A 26,560-nucleotide genomic window follows, 5' to 3' on the forward strand; every position below is an offset into this window, starting at 1 on the left:
GTGAAGGTCTATGCATTCATTCACATCTTGGATGCTCCATCCTCCCAGCAGGTGGTCAGTGTAGTCAGTCACCACTGGAAGAAGATGGAAGGGTTTCCTCAGCCTCTGACCTTGTCTCATCCCCACTTAGCAGCCAGCTGTGGAAACTTAGTCCCCGTGTTTTCTGCATTGCTGTGAGGAACAGTGAGGTCCTCTCTGTCCAGTATGACTGGAAGATGGCTTAGAGTCTGTGCAGTTCAGTCTTCAAACTCTTCCAGGCACAGAAGTGCTGCTGTAGGATGGCAGAGCAAGCTGTCCAGACAAGATTGGCAGCCCACTAGCAATTATCTCTCTACATCCACGACAGCCAACCCCAGTTCTTAAAAATGTCAACAGCCTTTAGTGTGGACAGAGATTATGGATCCAGCTTAGCTCTCATGACAAAAGGGGAGGAGGCAGCAGAATAAATTAAATCAAAGGACAAGAGACATGATGGGATAGGCAGTCATTCCAGGGTCCTGGGCTTGATCCAAGAGGTTTGTGTGTGTGGAAGCTCAAAGGGTTGCGTAGGCACGCCCTCTCATCTGGCCAGCAGGGCCCTCAGGCCTGAGGCTGTAGGGAGGAGGTGGTTCTGTGGGAGTTGGCATCTGAACAACCTGCAGGAGAAAAGGGATACTGGTTTTATTTAGGGTCTGGGTAAATAATGAAAATTATTGTTGGCAGAGCCCTCACCAATCTATTATCCCCTCTCCCAAGTCCATTATTTCAATATGTTGGACAGCTAGCTATGAAACACACTAGGTATTGGGACAGAAAGACCCACCTGACTGTAGGGTGGTGGTGGATCCAAAGAGGTGACCCTAATGCTCTCTAGGGGAACAATGGAAGGCTGTTCTGGAGGAGTCTGATGATCCACTGTCCTGAATTCATGCTGCAGTTCTCTGCACTTGGGACAGAAGTGCTTCACTAGGGCACAGACGCACAAAAGGGGTAGAATGATGCATACATTGATGAACACGATCCTAGGGAGGTGGGGGATGGTGTTGTCAGAAGGGCCCAGGCCATGCTCCTGTGCCATACCTCCTCCATCACCCACTCCCACCCTGTTTCATGTGGACCCAACCCTCAGTGAAGATGCCCAGAAGTGGTGACCATGGCCTTACATGAAGGGGTTATTTGCAGGGAGCCAGAACTTTCTTTCTGGGCAGCAGTCATCCTCACAGCATGTGAATCCTTTGATGCAGTTTCTGGTCAGAACAAAAGGCATAAGGAGTTACTGATGGCATCAGAGTGTCAAACCAAAGGGTCCCTCTTCCCTAGACACTTAGACCCTCAGGTTGCCAGCCACCCTTAGTGAGTGTGAACTACAGATCCATCCTGGGTTCGCTGGGAGGAACTGGGGTCTGGACTTGGGACCCGAGTTCAGAGTTCATCAGGGCAATATGTCGTTCTTCCTCAGGCAGAATGGTCCCGATGCTGAATTTACATGGAAGGCAGGAGTGGGACGTTGCTCATTTGACTCCTGCTCCCCGCCCCAGCTATGAAAGGTTGGGGATTAGCAGCAGTTACAGACCTGAACCCCATGGTTGGCTAAAGTGAGAGGGGCTATGGTTTCAGCAAAAGTGATATGAATTAGTGTCTGTCCCCTTTTCCAGGGCAGAATCTGAGCACACACCCATTCCCCCCTGCCTTTACTGACAAGTATCAACAAAGTCCCATACTTACAAGATGTCACATGTGTTTACAGTCTGTGGAAGAAAAAAAACAGAGGTCAGAGATCAAAGCCTGGGAGTTAGGTCTCAGGTGTTAGAGTGCTTGTCCAGCATGCAGATAAATCAGGGAGATGTGCGAAACCAGGGGTGCTGCCCACCAGAACGATTCAAGGCTACAGAGCAAGTCTGATGCCAGACTGGGAAGAAGAAACGCTGTCTCAGAAAGAACTGGAGGCTACTGTCTGCTCACACATTGTTCCAGACACTGGGTTCCAGATTCTCCCTCCTACCAACTTCTAAGTCCAGGGTAAACAACTGGAGCCTTCCTCTGCCTCCCCAAGTGCTGGGATTAAAGGTTCAAATTGCCAAGCAAGCTCCTTCACTCTTTTTCATTAAGACAGGCCAGGGTCTCACTGTGTTGCCCTGGCTAGCCTGCAATTCAGATATCTACCTGTCTCTGGCTCCAGACGGCCGGCTGGATTAAAGATGTGGACCAGTACACCCAGTTCTCTCTCTCTCTCTCTCTCTCTCTCTCTCTCTCTCTCTCTCACACACACACACACACACACACACACACACACACACACACCTGCAGATTGGCCTAGGAAGCCTCCTTTATTGGATCCTTAGCTTCAGAACTCCCCAAAAGCAACCTAAATCCCCCACTGCCCCTACCCCCATGATCCAGTGTCATAGATAGAGACAACTCTGGGAGTTCACTAAACATATTCATGTCCTATTCATCCTCAGACCCCTGCGGGAAACCCCCTGCCCTGCATCCTTCAGGATTTTGAGTCACCCAAGGTCTCCATACAGAATCCCATCCTGTTGATAGCAGTACTGTCTAAGCTCTTAATTAGGCCTCTCTTCCCCCGGGTATCAAGGCATTGCCCTCTCTGGCTACTTCACTTAAAACCATTGGCAGGTGTGGTCCTGCATGCCTTTAATCTCAGGAGTCCACAGCTTCTAGGGCAGCCAGAACTATGCCCTCTCTCAACAAATAAAGAAGAGGAAGCCAGCTTTTGACTTGGCCAAAGATTTTTACAATAGCATTTCTTTTGCTTAAAAATAAATAAATAAATAAATAAAAGAGAGAGAGAGAGAGAGAGATAAAAAACGACAGGTGACAGTCACAGCTAGGATTGTTCCCTCTCCATGGTCACAGTAGCTCTGTTCTATGGTGAGGATGGGTGCTGTGAGCTAAAGACACAAGGGGCCCAGAAACTCACTTTCTCTATCTCTGTCTTTCTCTGTGTGTCTCTCTGTGTGTGTCTCTCTCCCCTCCCTGCCAATCTTCCAACTATCAGACTCTTGTCTCAGACCACATTTATTTTTCAAGACGAGGTTTCTCTGTGGATCCCTGGCTATTCTGGAACTGGCTCTGTAAACCAGGCTGGCCTAGAACTCAGATCCACCTGCCTCTGCCTTCCTTCTGAGTTCTGGGATCAAAGGTGTGAGCTGCTAACACCACTGGGCTCCTATATTCAGACATGAAGGATATCACCTTTAATTCCAATGCTGAGGTACGAAAGCAGGCCTCTGTTGAATTCAAGGTCATTATAATCTATATTTTGAGACCCTGAGTAAATAAATAAATAAACAAACAAACAAACAAACAAAGGCTGACAGGTTTGATAAACTGGGCCAGGATTCTTCCCTGTCCCATCTTAACCAGGTGGTCTGATCAGGATGGCTGGGGGCCTGAGGTTTAATAAACATGGATTGATTAGATCTGATTGGGAGGACTGACAGTGTCTATACTTGGGGCTGCAGAGAGGGGCAACAAAAGATGCAGAAGTCCCAGACTGGAAGTGTCTTGATCCTGGGTTCCCTCATGCATGGCCTTGGATGGAGAACGACAGGTTCCCAACAGCCAGGGGACACTGTTCTGGGGAGCAGACTTGGGACTTCACTTACGCCTGCCCGCCATGGCAGATTCTCAACCAAGATTGTAAATTCAATCTCTGAGTTGAGGCCAACCTGGACTACAGAGCTCTAGGATAGCCAGGGATACAGAAACCCTGTCTCAAAATACAAAACAAACCAACAAATAGAATGTATTAAACAAAGGCTTGTTCTGACCACCTCTGAGAAAATCCCGCCAATCCCAGACACTTAGAGTTTGAACATGGACAAGAGCTCAAATCCTGCCTCCCTGTGATCACTGCATGAGGCCACCCAGCCAGGCAGCCAGGTCTACTCTGAGATCGAATTCAAATTAATCAGAGAAGTGGGAACCTCCACTTCCCTGGTACACAAACAGATAAGTCTCAGGGAGGGACAATAAAGCACACCCCGATGAGGAACAGGGAAGGAGAGACCCCTAACCCAGACAAGCAAGACCTCAGGTTCCTCAGCCTGACTCAGGGCTCAATAAGACATGCCAAGACTAAAACGGGGGTCACTGATCCTATTCAGGGCTGTGGTTGGGGCCAGCTCCCAGGCAGCAACACAGCCCTGCCAAGACAGGGACTCAGGTTTCCCCAGAGCCCCCTGTGTTGTCCCTACCCCCAGCTTTCCCCAAACACAACAGACAGGAAGTTTCCAATTGCCTGTGGTTTAGGTAATTCCTGACAAGTTAAGGTGGGGACTGGGTTCCTAGGCAGGTCTCTTGCCCGTTTGGGTCCTCAAAAGTCATAGAAGTCTCGCTTACCTCATTGAAGCTTACTCCTTGGAGACTGGAAAACAGGCCAAAGGTCAAGGTGAGTGTGCCCCAGACCCAGGTGTCCAGCATCCTGTCAAGGGGTCCACTGAGCTTCAGAGTGTAAGGACAGAGTGACAGGGCAGGGCCTTTCCCACTTCTCTCCACCTATGGGTCCAGCCTCAGGATAGGCCCAGAGTTAACACACTGGAGTTGGCTGGACCAGGGCTGCAAGCTGAACAGGACCTCAGGGAAGAGAAGTGGAGAGGAGCTGGCCTTGCTTGAGTTTGAGGAACTGGGAGGTGGGAGGTTAGAAGAGGTTGATTTGCCAGCCTTGTATGTTGGACGGAGAAGAGCACTGTGGAAGTCCCTCTGCTGGGCTGTGCTTAAATGGTGGATAGAGCAGGGCGTGGTGACACAGCCTTTAATCCCATCAGGGAGGAGGCAAATCTCTGTGAGTTCAAAGCTAGTGTTATCTAATTAGTGAGATCCAATCCAGGTAGGAGCCTGGATTAAAAAAAAAAAAAAAGTCAGGTGGTGTTATCACAAGTCTTTAAATCCCAGCATTCAGGAGACAGAGACAGGTAGATCACTGAGGCTAGCCTGGTCTACTGACCAAGAATTCCAGGCTAGCCAAGACTACACAGAGAAACCCTGTTGGGGTGGGGAGGCTGAAGAGTCTGGGAAGTTGACTCAGAGATTAACAGCCGTTGTCCTTGGACCTGGATTCAGTTTCCAGCATCTATATACAAGATGACTCACAAGCACATGAAACTCTTACTTCTAGATGATACTGTCACCCTCTTCTGGACTCTAATGGCATCAGGCATGCATATGGTAGACATACATCTATGTAATAAATACTTATACACATAAATATGAAATAAATAAACTTTAAACAAAAACAAACCAGTAAGGTCAGCCAGGTGATTCTGTGGGTAAATGTGCTGTGCACCAAGCCTGAAAACCTGACTAATGTTTCGCTTTCTTTGTTTTGTTTTTGGGACAGAGTCTCTCTACATGGCACTTGCTGCTCTGAAACTCACCACATAGACCAGGCTGTATTCCAAATCACAGAGATCCCCCTGCCTCTGCTTTCTGAATACATTGATTAAAGCCCTGTGCTCTCACAACCAGAAATTGATCTCTGGATCGTGTAGATCCTTCGGGACCCCATGGGTTCTTCCGCAAAGTGGAAGGAGAAAGTCAACTCCATGCACTTGCCCGCACACACACACACACACACACACACGGGGGGGTGGGGGGATGAATAGCTGTAATTAGATATCTTTTGTTAACGTTTTAGTTTTCAAGACAGGGTTTCCAGGGTTTCTCTGTGTAACTCTGGCTGTTCTAGAACTCACTCTGTAGACCAGGCTGGGCTTTCTGATTTGTTTTTATTTCAAACACTCAAAATAAATGGATAAACGTTGAGAGATGAGCTCGCCACTGGAGGGCGCTGTACTGGCCAAACACAAGAAAGGCAGCAAAGGGAGGGAGGCAGAGATTGTGGGAAAGGCAGGCCAAGGCCCAAGAAGGATAATGGGGTATGTGTCACATAAATGGAGCCATTCCTTTGTGGTTTGTCCAAGCCGGGGGGGGGGGGGGGGAAGACCCTGAATTGGGGAGGAAAAGCTTTGATACAGCATTCCCCACAGTACTGGGATATTAGTGTCCTTGCAATTTTGTGTGGGGGGTGCTGGTACAGTTCCCTTCTGACTAAAGAAAAATCGAGGCTCAAGACTTTGTTCACTGTGGCCATAAAGCAGGTAGACCTCAGGAGGGGAATGAGCAGGCCAGGTGGGATTCATGGAAGGACTCAGGCGGTCAAAGTATGGCCGCCAGGTGGCAGCATTGGACAGCGCCAATGTGCACCCTGGGACACTGGACTTGACTTGAGAGGCTCTGGGGCCCTTTGCAAGAAAGACCCCTGGACAGGTGGATGCATGGTGAGTGTCAAGGATGGAAGAGAGATATGTGACAGCCAAGCTCAAGGAAGTGACACAATGAGGCAGAGGCTGGATAGCTGTCTAGTCTGGGGACACAGGAAAATCACCCTTGGAGGCTCTGATGTTAGTGGGAAGTGCACCTCACATCTCCTGTTACCTGTCACTCTAACATGGCTACTGAGAAACAGGCAGCTTCTTGGAGACCTCCACTGACCACTGGTTCCCTTTTTACCTGACATACTGAGAGACTCTCCAAGCCTGGCCTTTTCTCCCAGTTTTTGTTTTCCAGTTTCAGTGTCTCCCCTTCTCTAAAGGCAACCTTTGGCACCGCACCCCCACCCCCTGTTTTTCCTCCTGTTTCTATCACCCGCTGTAGGTCACGGGAGCAAGAATGTTTTGGTTTTAGTTTTCTCGAATTTCCCTGACTGCTTTGGTCCCTGCACTCCTGTGCCCCAAGGATGCTAGCTCGTTCATTGTCCTCCAAGGATTTGGCCTCTGGTCTCTCTCCCACTTTCTGCCTCTGTTTCTCATTATCCCTTGGCCCCTTCTAGTGCTTAACAACAGAACCTTCCAGAGCCAAGCCAAGCGCAATTGGGATGGGGCCCCTGAGAATCCCCTCTACTTGCAATCTCTGGAGACTGAGTCTAAGAAGAGTAAAGGGGAGACAGAGGAGTATGGCTCTCTTTAAAGCCCCTGTAGTTACTAATGGAGCCTGACTGAAGCCCCCTGCCTACAGCTGAGGTGGACCCTCCATGGGACAGTGCTGAAACCTGCTGCCTGCCACCCTGTACAGGCTTAGAGCCTCTAATTATGTCTCCGGAAAGAGGAGATGGCCAGGGACACTTGGTAGTTGAGAGGAGAGGTGCAGATGTGTGGGATGGGGAACTGAAGGGAAGTAGCTAGTACCAGTGGCCCTGATGGGCAGAATGGGCTGGTGGTATTTCCTTTTAGTTTCTGTCATCCATCTAACCCAGATGTACTGTTGCCAGAAGAAGGAAAGGCAATTAAAGTTGTATTTAGATACTAAAGTTTACCTGTGTGATGGTTTCTGTGTACTTGGCCCTGAGAATGGCACTGTTGGAAGGTGTGGCCTTGTTGGACTAGTGTGTCACTGTAGGTGTTGGCTTTGAGACCCTCATCCTAACTGCCTGTAAGCCAGTATTTTGCTAGCTGCCTTCAGATGAAAATGTAAAACTCTCAGCTTCTCCTGCGCCATTCTACCATGTTCCTGGCTTTATGAAACAGGACTGAACCTTTGAACCTGTAAGCCAACCCCAATTAAATGTTGTCTATATAAGAGTTGCCTTGGTCATGGTGTCTGTTCAAAGCAGTAAAATCTTAACTAAGACAGAAATTGGTACCAGGAGTGGGGTATTGCTGTGATAGGCCCGATTATGTTTGGAAGAATGTTATGGCTAGATATGGCCCCTATAGATTCATATGTTTGAACCAGCCTATGTGGACCAGGGAGTGAAATGTGATGGTTTGTATGTGCTTGGCTCTGAGAGTGGCACTAATGGAAGGTGTGGCCCTGTTGGAGTAGGAGTGTCAGTGTGGTTGTGGGCTTTGAGACCCTCACTGTAGCTGCCAGGAAGCCAGTATTCTGCTAGCAGCCTTCAGATGAAGATGTAGAACTCTCAGCTTCTCCTGCACCATACATGCATGGATACTACCATGATTCTACCTTGATGATACTGGACTGAACCTCTAAACCTGTAAGCCAGCCCCAATTAAATGTTGTCCTTATAAGAGTTGCCTTGGTCATGGTGTCTGTTCACAGCAGTAAAAGCCTAAGACAATTTGTCATGTGAGATTCAAAATTAGCTTTTTTTTTTTTTTTTTTTTTTTTTGAGACAGGGTTTCTCTGTGTAGCTCTGGCATCCTGGGACTCACTCAGTAGACCAGGCTGGCCTCGAACTCAGAGATCTGCCTGCCTATGTCTCCTGAATACTAGGATTAAAGGCCACCACCTTGCTACTAAACAAAAATCAAAATAACAAATAAATGCTAAAATATGTTATGTGAAATTCAAAGTGTCTCAGAATTTACCTGGTGTGTTTGGCTCTGCTCACGTTGAAAATGCCACAGGAATAGACGTTGGAGAACAGCAGCTTCACCCTTTCCCTCTAACTTCTGAAAAAAGAAAGTGTGGTACCTACACTTGATTTATCAAGCAGAGCCCAAAGGGTCCCTAAAGGTTACCTCTGACCTCCCATATTTTTTTCCCAAGATACCAAATTGTCTCTCTGCATCCCTATCTGCACATAGGGTGGGGATGAGACTGAAAGCTGAAGATTCCTGCATAGGATAAGAGTCCAAGGCCCTTTCCAGTGTTCATTAAGACTGAGGCTTAGCATTCCTGTAGGCAAAGTCAGGTATGGAGCTGCGTGGGAGGGCTACTCTTTCTCTGTGAAGGCCTGGCTGTCCTAGAACTTGAAGCCTGGTTGGCCATGAGATCAGAGATCCACCTGCCTCTGCCTCCGAGTGCTGTGATCAAAGGTGTGTGTCAGCACTGCCGTGTAGAGGACCTGCCGTTGTTCAGAGAGAAAGGGGGCCCACTCTAGGACTGCACCCCCATCCCACCCAGTGAGCCAGCCATGAGAGGGTGGCATGTGCATGCATGCATGGATATCCTCTTGCATGCTGGGAAGCAGAGGCAAGAAGACCCAGAGAACTTCTGAAGTCTTTGTAGCGCTCCAGATTCCACACCAAATTCCAGCCTGGGTCTCCTAAGAGTGACAAAGTCCCCATGCTTTCTGCACATCTACTTTTCTTTGCTGAAGAAGGAGTTCATTGTCTGTGGTCCCTCATAGGGTCTGGCTTTAAGGGCCTGGAGGTCAGCTGGTCACCCACGCCTTCTCAGAGAAGGCAGCTGGAGTCCAGAGGCCAGGAAGGCCAACTCACAGAGGACATTAGGGCTGAGTCACAGTTATGACCATGTAGGTTCTGAGACCCCACACATAGCCCAAGTGACTACATCTCAGCCAGGCAGGCTGCAGCTCTTTGGGAGGAACAACCAGCTGGGGTTGGGAGGAGGGAGACCTTGCCTATACCTGCCTAGCAGATCCTGGGGGGAAGAGCTGGGCTGTGTTCTGTTTCATCCCTCTGCATTTTATCCTACCATCCCTTGCTTCTCCACATTCTACTAATACTACTCTGTATCTATGACAACTAATAGCACTGGGCTGTGGCCTCTTCTAAGGAGGGTGCATACTTGGCTTTAGTTCGGTTCTGCCTATAGGGGCAGCATTGAGTCATTTTAGCAAATATGCCACTTCTGGCTGGTGGGCTGTGTGACCATAAGCCATGCAGTCTCTAACTCTCTGCAAAAGAGACGGATGCAAAAGGAAGACCGATGAGTCAGAGACAAATGAAATGACACACACAGACTCTGAAGGATGACATGAATTGCTTCGTATACCGAGCGATCTTATACAAAACCGAAAATAGTTCACTTCTGCCTCCCCAGGGTCAGCTGGGCAGGCATAGGCAAGGTCTCTCTCCCCAACTCCAGTTCTCCAGTGTCTGGCATACAGCAATAGCAAATAAACATGAGCTGATTTTGTTTGTGGCAGAATGAAGTACCCAGGAGTGAAGGGACTTGCCTCTTTCCAAAGCTGCTCTCTCTCTGTCCCTCTATATAGGCTTCAAGGAATAAGCACTGTTGTCCCTGAAGGGCTCAGCAGCCCCCTCTGCTGTCCAGAACGTGTTCTGCACCCCAGCTAAGGTCAAATTAGAAGAGGTAGGACAGTGACCTGTCTGGGAGGATTACTGGTACTGACCCCTCCCACACATGGTGGGAGGTGACACTGGGACAGGGCCCTGAGATCTCCCTCTCCCTCTCCTCCTTTCTCCCTCCCTCCCTCTCTCCTTCTCTCCCTCTCCCTTTTCCCTTCTTTCCTCCCTTCCCCCCTCTCTCTTTTGACAGGGTCTCTCTACAGAGTCCTGGCTGTCCTGGAACTCACTATGTAGACAAGGCTAGCCTTGAACTCATGGAGAACTGATTAACCCTGCCTCTGGAACTCTGAGCTTAAAGGCATTTGTATCACATCTCATCTGAGAGATTTCTGCTCTTTCTAGTTTACTCCTTTCCCATTGTCCTTTACGGATCTCTGGAGAACTCTCTCAGAGACCGGAGAATGTCATTGCTGTCACCTCCCCTGTGTAATGCAGCCTTGCTCATTGGGGATGTCACAGCCATTTTCCATAAGATCTTTAGCCTGGGTGCCCTGCTGACCCTGATGGAATATGTTTCTCTTTTGCTCTCCAGCCTTCAGAGGCTCCTTCTGCCACTTTCATAAGGCCCCGTCCCCAAAACAGTCCCTCATCCAACATCCTCTCGCTGCCCTGCCATCATAGTCTAGAATCTTCACCCCTCTCTCGCCAATTCTCTCCTGGTTTCAGCCTGAGTTGCTTCCCACCTCTCTCAAATTCAATAAACTCCTTCTCACCACCACCTCCAGAAAGCCCTCTTAGACTTTGGTCTTGTAAAAGTAACCCTCCAGCGTCCTCCCTGTTGTCTCTATGGGCCTCTCCCTTCTCTCTTGAAGATGTGTGGACCCAGTCCTCTTTGTTCCCAGTAGGCTGCAGGGAACCAGCCAAATCTGTTTCAGTCTTCATTTCCCATGGTGCTTTGTTCCAAGTAAACAGAGGCTGTGTTGTCAGAGAGGAAGCTGGTTGGAGCCTCCAGGGTCAGGAATGAGTTTCTCCTAGGGGAAATTTGTTTCCAAAGTCTTTGTTGAGTGGCCCTTGGTTAGTGATGGGGTTCCAGATTGACCCTACTTGCTATGTGTTTGGAGGTGTCTACTTCTGCTTCTTGTCCCCCAACAGCACGTTGAAGCTTATGAACCCTTCTCTTAGTAAAGTAACACCCCAGAAATTGAGATATTCTAAGGGTGTTTGGGGGAACAACTGCTGACCCACCTTCTAGGATGGGTAGAGGGGCCAGCCCGGTCCTGCCAGTGGGGCCAGGGTCTTAGTCTCCTTCCCAACAACATTCATTTGACTATGGAAGCCCACTAGCCCTTCTTCCTGAATGATAGACACAGGGTGGGGGGTGGACTACGTGAGTTTTGGAGTTGACCCCAAGTCAGAGCTGCCAGTCTGTGGAACAAGATAGAGAGGTAGGGCTAACCGCCTGAAACTGTCCGTGCAGAGAGCTTATTACCCTAATGACTGGGTTAGGGGGTCTCTACTAATGCTCACCTTCCTTAGCAGGGGTGGGGGGCAGAAAAGACATTTTGGGGACTATTATACTTCCAAAGTTTAGGTTTCTGGGGCCCAGACCTGAGGGCAGTGTTCAGGAAGTGGATGGTGGTGGCAAGAGGAGACATTTTTTTTTTTTTTTTTTTTTTTTTTTTTTTTTTTTGGTTTTTCGAGACAGGTTTTTTGGTTTTCTCTGTCCTGGAGCTCACTTTGTAGACCAGGCTGGCCTCGAACTCAGAAATCTGCCTGCCTCTGCCTCCCGAGTGTTGAGATTAAAGGTGTGCGCCACCGCGCCCGGCTAAGAGGAGACTTTTGAGCTAATGGGCTTTGGCTGTCTGGGGTGGCAGATGAAACAGAAGTACCAAGATGTCAGCTTCAGAAGCTGAGCTAAAACTGGGTTGAGGGTCTAGAGACCTCCAGTCTCCTCCATCTGGGTCTTCATCCACTCCCACAACCTCGGTTTCTGCTCCGTGCTCCCCTTATTCCTTGAGGTAGGCGCCTGGGGCCATAAAGAAACAAGGAATTTGAGATTCCTAGATTCTTCACTTTTCAGCTCTATTCTTACCCCTTGAAAGAGGCTTCTACTGTACCCTGTCTGTATGATGTCTTACAACAATCCATGATGTGGCTGGGGCTTGCGGTTACATTTACAAGAATTTCCAAGTCCCAAAGAAGCTGGGAGCTAAAAAAAAAAAAAAAAAAAAGCAGGCCCTCTGAGGGCTGGGCACATTGAAGAGAGAGTCTCTTAATGGTCTGGGGCTGTGAGTTAAGTTTGGACCAGGGAACAGCCTGGGAACATCCAGGAAAGAAACCAGGAAGTCAAAAATAAATAAATAAATAAAATAAAAATGAGGGCGAGAAGGGGCGGAGGAAGGAGGAAAGAGGTGGGTGGAGAACGCATTCTTCCTGCGATCCTGGCTTCGCAGAGTAGCCACATCATCTGGCTCCCAATTGAGGACAGACTTGGCTTCAGTTGTGTGCACGCACACATGTGACGGCGCGTGCGTCGGAGTACATACGTGTGCACGTGCTGTGTGCACCCAGCCAGCGTCTGTGCTGACGTGGCCGCGCCCCTCACCCTAGCCCAGCCTCCTTATCTCCAAGTTGGCTCCAGGAACCCCCCTCTCAGCAGTGGTCCTGTTAACGCCTCCCTCTCCAGTGTTAGCGCCTAGCCGCTGGGCTCCCTCCCTCTGCCCCTGAGGGCCTCCAGGGAGACCCAGTGGCTCGCAGCCCAGGTTTTGCCTTCTGATTCTACTTTAGCTTTTATTTTTTTGACGCTAGGTTCTCCTTCTAGCCTGTAAGTCCCCTGCCCTCTCAGTCCTTGCCTGGACCATGTAGAAAAGGTTTTTACAGAGCAAGGTAGCCTGGGAAGGGAAATTAGTTCTTTCACAGTTAATGGTCCTTTTCTTCCAAACTGAGGACAACATATTAGGGTGCAAAGTGACTCCTAGCAACCTTTCCTGCCTGGAGAATAGAGGGGGGCTCAGGGAGGCACATACAACTTAAGAAGAAAATGTTCTAGGGACCAAAGTTATAGGACTTTGTCCTTGTCATAGCCCCAAAGGCGCGCGCGCGGGGGGGGGGGTAAGGGGGGCGGTGGCGATGGGGTTGGGGTGTAGATAGAAATGACCCTTCCCGATCATTGCTTCAAGTCTGATCCAGCCGGCTGATACTGAGTGGGACAGGGTGGTCCTGTGCCGGGAGCCAGGTTGTCAGGCGTCCAGGACCTCAGGTTTCCTTTACCGAAGGGCCCCTTTCCTTCAGGCTTTGAAGTGTCTGCTAGGTTAGTGGAGGATGTTTGGCTTGGGGCCTTGGGCCAGAATAAACTCCCTCTGCCTGCCTCTGCCTTCTGAGCCAAACCACTGCCTCCTTACCGCCAGGCTCCTGCCTCTCCCAGCCCTGGGTCTGGGCTCCTCCAAAGGCTGCTTGCACGGTCTATCCAAGCCATGGACACTCTTACTGCGACTGGGGAGAGTCCCTATGGGCAGGATGGCTTATCATTCCTCCAGTCTGGCACTGGGTGCCTGCATGCTTGAAAGAGCAGCCCACTCTTGGCAGGGGTGGGGGTAGGGGTTGGGGTGGGGGTGGGCTGTAAGAAGCAAGACCCCATTGCCAGTAGAGGACAGGATGCGATGCAGTGGGGAGCCGGGGTGCCTCTGTGAGCAGCCTGAGTAGGCTGCAGTGCCTCCAAATGGGTCAACTCCAGATGTGGGATGACTCACGCTGGATGGGGTGGGCAGTCGAGGTGGGGGTGTGAGGCCCAAAGTCGCTTTCAGCTGCTGTTCCCTGTCCTCTAGAGCAACCCCCCTCCCTGCCTCACCCCCCCCCACAATGTGCAGCCTAGCACACCCTACTACATGCTCAGAGATGAAATGAGAAAAAGCCTTTGGACACATCACCGCCAAGGGTCAGAGAAGGAGAAGGGGCGTGGCAATAGGGGAGGTGGAAGGGAGGAGTGAGAAGGAAGGGGTTGGGAGAAGCCCAGGGTAAAAAATGCTGGCCTCCCTTGGGCCTGCTTCAGAACTGTAGCACTGTATGGGGCGGGGAGGGGGGCGGGGGGGGGGAGGAGCACGACAAAAGAATAGATATTGGGGTCTAAGTATGTGGGTATGAAGGGCTTCGTGGTTGCAGGGGAAGAGCCACATTGAATGAGTACCTTATGTCTGCTGGGGTTTGTGAACCTTTGTGCTGCTTAGATTGTGCGTGTCAGGGAAGAGGAGCAGAATCTTGGTCCATTTGGTGAAGTTGACATAGGAAGACAGTGGTCACTGGCTTCAGTGGGCAGAGGGTTGCGACACGTGTGTTTAAGCCAAGTCACTGTACTTCCAGGCATTGAAGTTGGACTCCTCCCCTAGGGTGTGAGAGGCAGAGGAACCCAGGTGCTATAGAGAGGGCTCCAAAGACCTAGGTTCCCATCTGCCAAGCAGCACCCAGCCTCCTGGAACTATGGCATCTTTCATAGCGCCCAGCAGGCGGAGCGGTCCAGTCAGGTAGCTGGAGACCCCAAGCCTGAGGCTGGCACACTACACGCTGCAATGCTGGTGTGCTGCAGCTGGATACAGCACCATCTGCCCTCCTGCCTCGGCAGAGTTGCCGTCCTGGTCTCCTCCTTGGCTTCCAGGTGGGTCTGTTGACAAGAGTTGCCAGACTACTCCCTGGAGAGGTCCACCTGTGCCAGCCACCCGGGCCAGGGTAAACAAGGCACTAAGTGTCTGGGCGGGTGCCTGGCAGGCTGGGCACACAGCTCTGCTCCAGCCTGGCTGGACTGCATCCTCTCATCAAATGACAGGTCTGATGCCCCAGGCCCATAAATTGTGTTTTCTGGTTAAGTGGAGAGGCATGGGGGCTGTTAAGCAGACGGATAATCAAGTTGAATAAGGAGAAAACATGTCACCTCCAGGGGCGGGGGTTGGGGGGGCTCTGATGACTGTCTCCCTTGATGTAGGGTTTCTGGCTTCTTAGAGTAGACATGGTTGATTCCTCTAGTCTTCCAATAGATGCCAACTTATAACATACTCACTTGTACTCTCATACAGTTTCGTGCTCACTACTGCACGCACACATGCAGCCCGAAGCTCCTTTCGTAGTATTGGACCCTTCTGCTCCAAGCATCCTCAGTGGCTGAGATCCTGCCAGTTGCTATGTCGTGAGCCCTCTTTTTACAGTGAGGGGATGAAGCCAGAGAGGTTGAGCCTTATCTCCTAAATCACCCATGAGGTCTGAACTTAGATGTAGGCATCGTTCCTGTAACGCCACCATGTAAGTCCCATTGGTCCCCAGTCTCTGTCCCTTCTCCTCACAACATGGGCTAGAAAAGGCTCTTTGAGCTTGCCCTGCCTTTGGGACTTCGTGTCCCTCTCTACCCTCCATAGTGTGTGCCGTAAGGGAGAACACGGAGAGTTAAGGCTGGCTCTGGAGGAGTCAGGCCTTGGAGGGGCAGAAAGGAGGGGCATGATCAGGACACAAGTTGCCTACCACAAGGGAACAAAAGATCTAGCCAAGTAGGAAGAATAAAAGGAAGTCTACCACTCCTTAGCCTCCAAGAATGGGAGCAGGTACTGCCCCAGTTTGCCCAAGGCTGGAGAGACAGTGAGGGCCTAAGGGGAGAAGCACTCTAAGGCCCTCTACCCCTTCAAGTCTAGACAGGCTAAGAGCATGAGAGAGTGTTAGCAGTCGTGGGTAAGTCTCCCAGGCACATAGATGTCATGAGGGTATGGCGGAGTTCTTACCCAATCCTTGCTCCATTCCCAATTTGTCGTTATCCTGTTCCAGTGATACATGGAGACATCTCTCGCTCCCATATCTCTCCCCCCCCCTTCCCCTCACTGGTTAGAGCAACAGCCCAGGAGTTAGGGCCACTGCAGCTTATGTTCCCAAGATCGAAGACAGCTTTGTCCAGAAAGGCCTTGGCCGAATTCACGATCTCAAAATAGCTATGCCAGCTTGCCCTGTCCTTTTCTCAGAGCTCCCCAGAGCTCCTCTGTGTCTAGGGTCCTTGAAGTCAGAACACCAACCTTGCCAGATGGTGTGGGAAGGGGTACAGTCAGGTCTGCTACCTTGGTGACCAGTGGCTGAAGTCAGATCACACCGTGCGTGCGTGTGTGTGTGTGTGTGTGTGTGTGTGTGTGTGTGTGTGTGTGTTTTAAGTTGCAGCACTCAGGGAACCTGAAGCCTGGAACCCATCTCTGGAAGACCACCCTATGTTCAATTTGCTTGTCTGGGACTAGCCAGATCTATCCCAAGGCCCGATGTTATCATTAACAGTGCCCTAAAGTAGCCTGCTTAGGCCATAAATTATCCTCAGCCCAGCAGACAGGTAGGTCACAACCCCCATTCCCTTGGTCTCTGGGAGGAGCTATGGAGCCTGCTTGGGCCTCACCCAAGCATAATAGGGCCAGACAGCAAAAAGGGGGAGCTGGAGCTATATAAACAAGCCTATGGGGGGAGGCCCTCCAGCCCTGGGTAGAGCTGGGCTGCCTGCTGGCCAGGGAGGAAGAATTGTGGTTGCCCCTGGGCATCATATAATTTAGGGTGTATTTTGGGCACTCTTCTCTAGCTCAGGGTGGAGCTAAGGTTAATTTAAGGGTTTAATGGATTGAGGAAGGAAGAGAGGGAAACCCTCCCATTCAGGCTAGTTGGCAATGGAGGGTCCTTCCCAAGATCTCTGCAACCTTCAGAGTCTCCTCTCCTCATCCTTGCCCCTCCCTCGGTACCTCTCCTTAACAGTGGCAGCTATCTGCAGTCCTTCCCAAAGTGTGAGGAGTTGGGTCTCAGGCCTTAGCTCTCCCCCCCACCCGCCCTCACCCCACCCCAACAGAGACGGCAGCATCTGGGTTCTGAGAGAAGCACTGGAGGCCATGGAGTCACTATGGAGATGATCAGAATGTTCTGGAAGTTTCTGAGCTGTCTCAGTTTCTGGTCCTGCTGTCCTGCTGTGCCCTTCCTGAGTCACAGGCTACTTCCAACTTAGTGGAGAGGGCATAGGCTCTGCTACAGTCTGATGATGAAGGTGTAAGGGAAGTCTGAGGGAGGAGGCCCAGCACAGATAATGCTAGTCTATTGCATTAGCCTGCTGGAGCAGGTGTCACGGGCCCTGCATCAGCCTAATGGAAAGGGCTCAGGTTCTGCACTTGCGGAATTTCGTCCGCAGGCCCAGTCTTCTAAGAGTAACCTCTTCTATCATTTTGGTTTTTATTTGCATTTTAACTTTAGGATCTTGTATTCTGGGACTTTATTCTGCCCTCTATAGGTTTTGGCACTTGTCCAGGCACAGACCAGAGATTTTCTGATGGCCTGAATGAACGCAGAGGCAGCATCAGATCCAAAAAGCCCTGGGGCAAGACCCTGCGTTGGGCAAGGAGAAGGCACGTGGCCTCAGGGCTGCATGTAGTTCTTTCATTCTTTCATCCCGCAGCTTGCTGCCTCTCTGATCACACTCAGGGGATCAGCAGCCACTCTGAGTTTCAGTATCCACTTTCTCCTTCCCTTTCTCCTCTCTTCTGTAAAGTCCTGCTGGTCCTTTTAAACTCCCCCATCCTCTGCTGTTTCCTAAAGACCACCACCAGTTCCTTTGAGGGTCTCCCTTCTCCCTCTATGGGGGGGGGGTGAGGGTGGGGGTTGCAGTTTCTAGATCTTCCTCCTTTAGGCAGAAGGTCCTGGGAGACCCTGGTTGTCTGGAGCTCTCTCAGAGCCTGGTACCTTGTGGAGGCTCAACTGGGGATGAGGCCCCATTGAGCTAGGGCTGACCTTGCTCCTGTGAGTCTCAGTGGGAGGTGTAGGTGGCTGCTGGGGAGTGGGATAATTTCAGAGGCTGAGTTGATGGGGAGGTATTAGTGCCCATAGAAAGGTGTTGAATCTCCTAATAGAAAAGAAAGAGAAAGGAGACATGCAAGAGGCCTGAGGAAGAGTGAGGGGATTGGAAAGGGAGGCAATGGGGACAGGGTAAGGGTACAGGGCAAGGATAGGAGACAGAGGGAGGCAAGGACATTTGGGTCACTAGACTACACAAGCTCAGACCCCTGTATGGGGGCCTCCGAGGCACTGACTGTTCATTCTCCACCTCCTTTGTTGGCCACACCTGCTCCATCTTTCCTAGGGTCCTCTTTGTCTTTTCTCCATGATGCCTGGGATATCTAACCTCCTTGGTGGTCTCTCTACTTGGCTACCCAAGCTCTCCTTTTTCACAAATGCCGCCTGGCCTGACATTCAGACTGGAAACCTGGAAGCCAACCTTGGGCCTCATCTTTCCATCATCAGTTTCCAAGCTGATAGGTTTCTACCTCTTACATCTCAGCAGTGGGTTATCTTTTTCCATCTTGTTACCACAGGCTGGACCTGTCCACCATGGCCTGTCACCTGGAGCTTAGTGGCAGCTTCCTAGGAGTCTGCCACATTCCGCAGTGACTACCTTCCAATAATCCTCATACCTTGTACAAGCTGTACTGATTCTGTCTCCTCTTGGGTCTGGTTGTCACATATCCTGGGAGCTCTTCCTAGGCTCTGTAACCAAAATTGGGTCAAAGCCCCCTTCAGAAGCTGCCCTGTCCCCACAACACAGCATATTGGTTGGGTCTTAGCTCTCTGGATCTGGGAGCTCCACCAAGGCCATAACAGGCCCCAGTAAGACCTGGGACACAGCAGGTCATATGCCACTTATTAAATGTCTTCCTCCAAGAAGACAGCAGATGGTTGCCCTCACAGTCAGGTCTGGGGTCTGGAGGGACTAGAACAGGGGCAGGGACCTTGTGTTAGAATTGAGACTGTCCCATGCTGGCCCTGGAGAAGCTGACCTACAGGGAACTAGCAAAGCTCCCCACCCCCACCAACACACCCTGGACCTCTGTCTGCGGGAAGGATCAGGATTCCTTATCAGCAGTCACTAGCATTTTTAGCAGCAGCCTGGAGCTGGACAGTCCAGGAAGGGTGTGATAGCATCTTATTCCTGGTCTGGACCAAGCCAGAGAGGAGGATGTTACCTCCAGAGTTGGACATAGCCCGCAGTAGAGACCTTTGAGGATTCTTTTACCTTAGAAACTCCTAGGGGTCTGGAGAGATGGCTCAATAGTTACGTGAACTCATTCCCCTTGCAAAGAACCAGGGTTCAATTGCCACATGGTAGCTCACAATCACTCCTTAACTCCAGTACCAGATCCTGTGCCCTCTTTTGAAGCCTCTGAGAACCAGGCACACAGGGGGTGCACATACTATATGCAGACAAAACAAACAAACAAACACCAACAAACAAAAAGCCAGAACAAAATCAAAAACCAAAACTCAAAAAAAAAAGCTCATTAAAAACAAAACAAAGCAACCACTCATACGCATACTTTGTTTTAAATCTAAATTTATATTTTCTCATTTAAAACCTCTTAGGTACTTTACTTTCTAACTCCCATGTCTTTAATTGTTTGACTTTTTAGAAGACTTATTTTATGTGTTTTGTCTGCATGTGTGGAAGTGTATCGTGCCCATGGAGGCAGAAGATGGTGTCAGATCACCTGGAACTGGCTGTATAGGCAATTGTGTGCTGCTGTGTGGGCGCTGGGAACTGAACCCAGATCCTCGGGGAGAGCTCTTAAGCACTGAGCCATCTCTCCACTCCTTTGGTTGGTTTTTAATGTTTTAATTAAATTGTGTGTGTGTGTGTGTGTGTGTGTGTGTGTGTGTGTGGTGTGTGGTGTGTGGTGTGTATGTGTGTGTGTGTATGAATCTGCTTTCTCCTTCTAATTTGAAGGAAGGTCTCTAGGATCCATCTCAGGTAGTTAGGCTTGGTGGCAAGTGCTTTTTACCCACTGACCCATCTCCCTGGCCCTAATTAATTAGTTTGTTTGGTTGGTTGGTTGGTTGGTTGGTTGTTGTTTGAAAGAGGATCGCACTATGAAGCTCTGGCTGTCATGGAACTCACTGTGTAGACCAGGCCAGCCTCAAACTCACAGAGATCTTCTTGCCTCTCTGCCTCTCAAGTGCTGGGATTAAAGGTATGCATCACCAGACCAGGCTAAATGTATGGCCCAGGCTGGCCCTGAACTCATGATCGATCGTTCAGTCACTGCCTCTTTCAGCAAATCCTGATTGATCACAAACTGATGATTTTTTTTTTTTTTTTTGAAATTAGGTCTAATGTAGCTCAGGCTATCCTCTTGTAGCAGAGGATAACCTTGTGCTTCTGATCCTGTTGATCATGCAACACTGAGGAAGAAGCCCAGGCTTTAAGTATGCTAGGCTACCTACCACTCTACACACTGAGCTACATTCTCCGCTCTCCTGTGTAGATGTGAAGAAATGTCAAGCCTGGGCTATCCCAGCCCCTCTTCCTAGGCTCAGCTCTGCAGCTCATAATCCAATTGAGGCTGAGCCGGCCATGAAACAGGGTAATAAACCTGTCACACCACCCCTTAGACCTCGGCCTCCATTAAATGGTGTGAAGACGGAATGAGTCATACAAAGGACCAGAGAGACGCCAGGCTGAATGCCTGGGAGTTAGATCGCCCTCCCAAGGCTCTTCCAGGGGATACAAAGGCAGTGGGGAGCTGGAGGCCAGTCAGCTTCCAGGAAAGAGGCTGGAAGCTGGGGGTCCAAGACCTCAGCAACTGCCCCCTCCCTCCCCTGCTAGAGGAAAGGGTGAGCTCACAAGCGGGCCCAGGCACAGCCAGCGAGTAGGAGACATAATTAAAATGCCAGAGGTTAGGAGGTGAAGTTACAACGGAAAGAATGAAGGGCCAGCATGCTGCGGCGGCGGCGGCAGGGGCCAGCATGCGGCGGCGGCGGCAGCTTCTCCCACCCGCTCCCTCCCTCTGCCAAGCTCACATTCGATTTTTATTTCGGGAGCCGCCAGCACAGCACTTGGGAGGGAGCAAAGAAACCACTCAATGCTCTCACCCTGCCACGTCTGGAGCTGGGGCTAGGCAGGGGAAGAGCTTCGGGAAGGACCAGCAGGTCCCCACCCCAAGTCTTAGCCAACCTCAGGAATGGGGCGCCAGGGGAATGTGGCACCTGGGCAAAAAGTGGGGCTTAGAAAGCAAGAATATCCAGACCTAGGAGAACGAAGGCTGATCCCTGCCAGTTCTCTTGAACCTTTCCTGGGTCACTTCAGCTCTTGGGGATGAACTCAGAATCCTCCTGCAGGGGAAACATTCAGCTCGTTGGGTCCTTGCTTTGACTTGGCCACGTGTATGCATGGAAGGCTCCTAAGCCTGGTCTTGGTTCTTGTGGCTCCCAGTGTGACCCGGGAAAGTTACTGCTCTTCTCTGGACCTTAGTCTCCTCTGCCATAGGAAGAGTTAGTAAGATGAACAGTTTTGAACAGAGCTCTGCAAAGGTCTGGTCTTGCCTTCCAGGCCATCTTCTTCTGAGCACATTTTGTGTCTACTTTCTAGGGAGATAGGAAGATGAGGGCTAAGGCTGAGCGGCCCTTGAAGAGCACAGAGCCCTTCCTGCAGACAGGAGCTGGGGGCCAGCTCTGTGTTCTTTGCTCTCAGTTTTCTCCTCAACCCATAATGCAGTCCAGATGCTGCCTCATCAGAAAGCCGAAGCAGCAGATTCCAGGGAAAGCGGTTGGGCTCCTCTCTGCAGCAGGCTGGGGAGGGGGCTGGGGCAGGCCACGGAGAAAATGGAGCATGTGGGAGGGGTGCTGCCTCTCCCCCCCCCCCCAGGAGGGCATATGGAAGAGATCTCTGAGACACCTCACTACCAAATAAGGGGCTGAGGACAGCACAGACATAGAAAGGAGTGGCCAGGCTAAGAAGAGTGTGTCTGCTGAGCTCCTTGGAGGTGCCCTCCCTGACTGCTCCGCCAGAGCCTTGTTGGTAGGGGGAAGGGTCCCAAGCATCCGTTTTGGGAAACAGTCCCGGTATCTGGGTTCAAACTCTTGCTTCGCCTGAGGGAGACTTAATAGCAGTTGATGGGGCATAGTTGATGGGACTTCGAGAACCTCAATCACCCACCCCATCCATAAAATGGGTTGCTTAATGCTACTCTTGGGATGGCTGTGACTGTGACACACAGCAGCCTCACTGTTAGGCAGGATTCCTGCAATAAGGAGAAAACTTCATTGTCTACCCCTGGTTTCCCCCCCCCCCCCCCCCCCGGTACAGTTTCTCTGAGGACTCCTGGGAGAAGTCAAGCCTCCTTTGAGAGATCGTCCTCCCTCCCGATTGAGTATAAAGAGGGAGGGTGCTCTGGCAAAGGCTGACCCTGGTGCCTCCCTCCTCCCTGGCTGGCCCTCCCCCTCAGGACTCCTGGCTAGGCTCAATCCGGGGCCAAAGAGCCACGTTGAAGAAGCAGAGGGTGCAGGGCAGGGGCTTCACCGGGAGGGGGGAAGTCTCTCCCCAGCCAGGCCCCGCCCGCTCTCGTCTTCCCAGCCAGGACAGCCTCCAAGCCACGCTATGCTCTCCTCTGCCTCAGATGCACGGAGGGGAGCGCCTCGATTTTTTTTTCCACCAGTAGAGCCAAAAGTAAAATGAGAACCAAATCCACCCTGAAGCTGCTGGGCCCCCTACCTATCCCTGTGGTGAATGGAGGGAGGGTGAGGGACTGCAGTCCTGTCCCCACCCCATTCGATGCCAGGACCCCCCACCCCCCAGGGGCAGATGGCTCAGGCAAGAGGGACCTCGCAAGAGGGACCTCGGCTGCCTCACCCTCACTGTGGCGTGGAAATTGGGGGCGGCTGACGTATGACTCCCCACCCCTGGTCCCCAGGAAGAGAAAGCCCCACCCCACTGCCCCACTCTGTCTCCAGGCTGGGGCTTCACTGTCTGAGTCCCGACTGAAGGGATGAGATCTCTGAGGTCTCTTCCTCTAACTGGCCCCTGTCCATTCCTGTACCTCCTTTTTACAGAGTCCTTTTCCACACAAAGTCCTTTCCCTTGACCAGCCCTGCCTTCCCCGCCTTGCGCGCTTGCTTTCTTGGTTCATCTCATTGTTGGGCCCCCAGGCAGAGAGGCCTTGTTTCTAGCCATTCTCGCAAACAAACGCCTGGGGTGTTGGGGTGGTGAGCAGCAGCCTCCCTTCCGGAATTTTGCCACTTGATCCACCTGAGCATATTCCTTCGCTAGTGGCTAGTGAGTGTTCCTGGCACAAGACCCGCTCTCGGCCAGACTCAGGACTCCATCTCCTGCTCCTAACACTTGCCACACCCTGGTCTACATACACCCTAGTCTCCCTAAGTCTCACATCTCAGTTTTGACGAACCATCATCCTATCACGTACTGAAATCTCTTCCTCCGTCCTACCTTAGAACCCTCAGCATCAGCGTTCCTCAACTCCGGGAACACGGGTATCCCTGTCTCTCATCCTCCCTCCTGATTTTCAATTCTCTCTCTCTCTCTCTCTCTCTCTCTCTCTCTCTCTCTCTCTCTCTCTCTCTCTCTCTCTCTCTCTCATCGAGGTGACTTTCTTGCTGGTTTCCAGAGGTAATTAAATTCTCTCTGAAAGAAGACTCCAGCAGCCAGAGTCACCAAAAGCCCCTACCTGCTCCCCGTCCCCCAAACACACACACAATACTCAGTACTCCACAGGAAATGGCCAGACAGCTCTTTAATGTCCTTTCTCCTCTCTTTATCCCCCACCTTCTTCTCTTCCCCCTTTCCTATCTCCTTTCTCCTCCTGCCCCCTCCCTTCTCTTTCCTGTCCTTACCTCTCCCCTTCCTTCTTCTTCCTTCCCAAACCAATTCCTTCCAGAAGCCAAGCAAAGTAAAAGTCACCTAGGCATTAGGATAGAGATATACCACAGTCCACATACTGTTTGGGCAGGAGGGTGGGGCAGCAAATGAAGTAAAAAGGATCTTCAATGGGGTGGAGGTGGGTGCATAAGAGAGCACCCAGGCAGGAGGATGGCCTGGTGTGGGTCATGAGAGTCCAAACAAAGTATTGGGCCCAGCAAGGGCAGTCAACTCACGAGAGGTAAAGAGGCCCTGGCTGGGCAGGTGGATAAGCACACAGTGGAGTCCAGCAGACAGGGAGGAGCCCCTGAGGTACCCCAGGAACTTAGTGTGGGGAGGCAAGAACCTGGTAAGGTGAGGGCACTTCTGGGTAGTGTATGCACTTTGGACAGAATGTTGGTCCCAAGGGTTGTGTGTTAGGGCTGAGCCATGCAGACTGCAGCCCAAACAGAGAAGGCAAAATCCAAGTGGTGGGCTGGTCCAGTCACATGGTGGCAACCTGAAACTGGGGACAGATGTGGGTCAGGGAGAGGGAGAGGTTGTGGTGTTGGGTTGAATGAAGTGGGGCTGTTTCCGGAAGCCAAGGAGAGCCAGCAAGCACAAAGAGAGTGAGTTGTCACTGCTCTTGAGTGTCATATGCATGGGCAAGGCGTTGCCACACAAAGCCCTGCAGAGATGGACTGGGAGTGGAGTTATTGGTAAGAATCTGTGACTTTAGAACAGCTTTAGAAAGAAGGCTGGAGGGGGCTGGAGAGATGACTCCGTGGGAGGGGGCTTCCCCTTCTGCCAGAGGACCTGAGCTCAGATTCTAGCACCTGTGTGGAACTCCAGCCTTAAGGATCTGATACCCTCTTCTGGCCCCCTTGGGTACCTGCACATCCCCACCTGCACATAGTCCCACACACATATGCCCCAATTAAAAATCAGATGGTCAGGCTGGAGAGATGGTTCAGCAGTTAAGATCACTGACTGCTCTTCCTGAGGTCCTGAGTTCAATTCCCAGAGACCACATGATGGCTCACCACCATCTGTAATGGGATGCCCTCTTCTGGTGTGTCTGAAGACAGCTACAGTGTACTCGTATACATAAAATAAATAAATCTTTTTAAAATGGTCCCTGGGGGAAAAAATCAGCTCTGGAAATAGATTGCCACAAATGTATAGGTGTGTCTATGTTGTCTATATGTGTCCATGTCCATTAGATTGTGAGTACACATGTTGTATTTCCCATCTTCATCCACTGAGAATCTGGGGATGTGGGTAGGGGACGCAACTTTAATAGTAGCAAACCGTCATCACCAACCACTTGTTTTCCTAAGTGCCATTGTCTACTGGAACAACCAAGACTTCTTGAGGAAATGTCTGATCACAGGGTCAAGATGGGGTTAGGGAAAGTACAAGATAAGCCCGAATCATCGAATCATCAAGTGCCAGGAAGAGAAGTGCTCAGGGATGACACAGCAGCGTTAATGTATGCCGGGATGACTCCTCCCTAAGAGTCCCCCAAGGTTTGCCCATGAGCATGTACAACCGCATTGCTCACCATAGCCAACAGGGAGGAATAGCAGAAACACCCTGCGGCAGAGCAGATCAACAAAATGTACTATATCCAAATGCTGAAATATTATCCATCCACAAAAAAAGAATGGCGGTAGCCGGGCAGTGGTGGAGCACGCCTTTAATCCCAGCAGTTGGGAGGCAGAGGCAGGTGAATTTCTGAGTTCAAGGCCAGCCTGGTCTACAGAGTGAGTTCCAGGACAGCCAGGGCTACACAGAGAAACTCTGTCTCAAAAAAATAATAATAAAGTAATACTCAATAACAGTGAAGTAATTATATAGTCTGGCCAAATCTCAAAAGCAAAATGTACTATATCCAAGTATTGGAATATTCAGCCATAAAAAGGAATGGTGGAATGATGCTTATATGCATTAAATTATAAGATAATATTCAATAATAGTGAAGTAATTATATAGTCTGGCCAAATCTCTAAAACATTGTCTAAATGGAAGAAGATGGTCACAAAAGCTCACATAGTGTGTGATTTCTTTTCTCTTTTCCTTCTTTCCTTTCTTTTCCTCCTCCTCTTCCTCTTCTTCCTCCTCTTCCTCTTCCTTCTCCTCCTCTTCCTCCTCCTCCTCTTCCTCCTCCTCCTTTGTCTTTCATGACACGGAGGGTTTCTCTGTGTAGCCCTGACTGTTGTGGAACTCACTCAGATAGACCAAACTGGCCTCAAACTCAGAGCCCTATCTGCTTCTGACTCCCCAGCTCTGGGATTGAAGATGTGCACCTCTGCAGCCCTGCTGTGTGGTTCTATTTCTATGGAACAACTAGAACAAGAAAGCCACTAGACTGGTGGCTGCCAGGGCCTCAAATGGAGACTGAAGGATGAAATTGTGGTGGTGGTGGCACACAGCTATGAATATGTTTAAAACCATAGAACTATGGAGCTGCATAGTTTGTATGGCATGCAAATTATACCTCAATAAGACTGTCTTTAATTAATTAATTAATTATTTTTGGAACAAAGGCTTGTAGCCTTGGCTGGCCTGGAACTTCCCACGTAGCCCAAATTCGTGACAGTCCCCTTGCCTCAAACTCCTCTGAGATTGCAGAAACTCCTCCTGAGTGCTGGGATTGCAGACAGGAGCCATCATATCCGTGCCCCACTGAAAGTCCCTGGTGCGTTTTAAAGATATGGCAAGGCAGGGCTGGCAAGGTGGCTTAGCAAGTCAAAGTACTTACCACGTAAGCCAGACGACCAGATGTGTGCCTCCACCTCGGCATCCATGTGAAAAAGCCAGATAAGAAGGCATGCACCGTAATCCCAGCATCCCTACTGGCGAGATGGGGGAGAGGCAAGGACACATGGGAGAATCAGCCTTGAGGGCCAGTTAGTCTGTGGAATGCAACATGACA

General features: G+C 50.7%; 1 non-coding gene across 1 annotated transcript, besides 1 other annotated feature; it reads right to left on the reverse strand.

Moving 5' to 3' along the window:
- A430060F13Rik lies at positions 1–26,560 on the reverse strand. The gene is made up of 5 exons (XR_880154.2): positions 26,387–26,560; positions 1,705–1,727; positions 1,143–1,226; positions 803–1,001; positions 1–635 (listed from the first exon to the last, which is right to left on the reverse strand). It is a non-coding gene; the product is annotated as an RIKEN cDNA A430060F13 gene (transcript).
- Positions 20,363–23,246: an enhancer, noted in NCBI's record as "VISTA enhancer mm568". NCBI's record gives its function as "enhancer in: neural tube[3/5] | hindbrain (rhombencephalon)[5/5] | forebrain[4/5] | branchial arch[3/5]" and the evidence as "EXISTENCE:transgenic organism evidence [ECO:0001131][PMID:17130149]".

The sequence above is a fragment of the Mus musculus genome, chromosome 11 (assembly GCF_000001635.26).
Source record: "Mus musculus strain C57BL/6J chromosome 11, GRCm38.p6 C57BL/6J".
Lineage (NCBI taxonomy): Eukaryota > Metazoa > Chordata > Mammalia > Rodentia > Muridae > Mus > Mus musculus.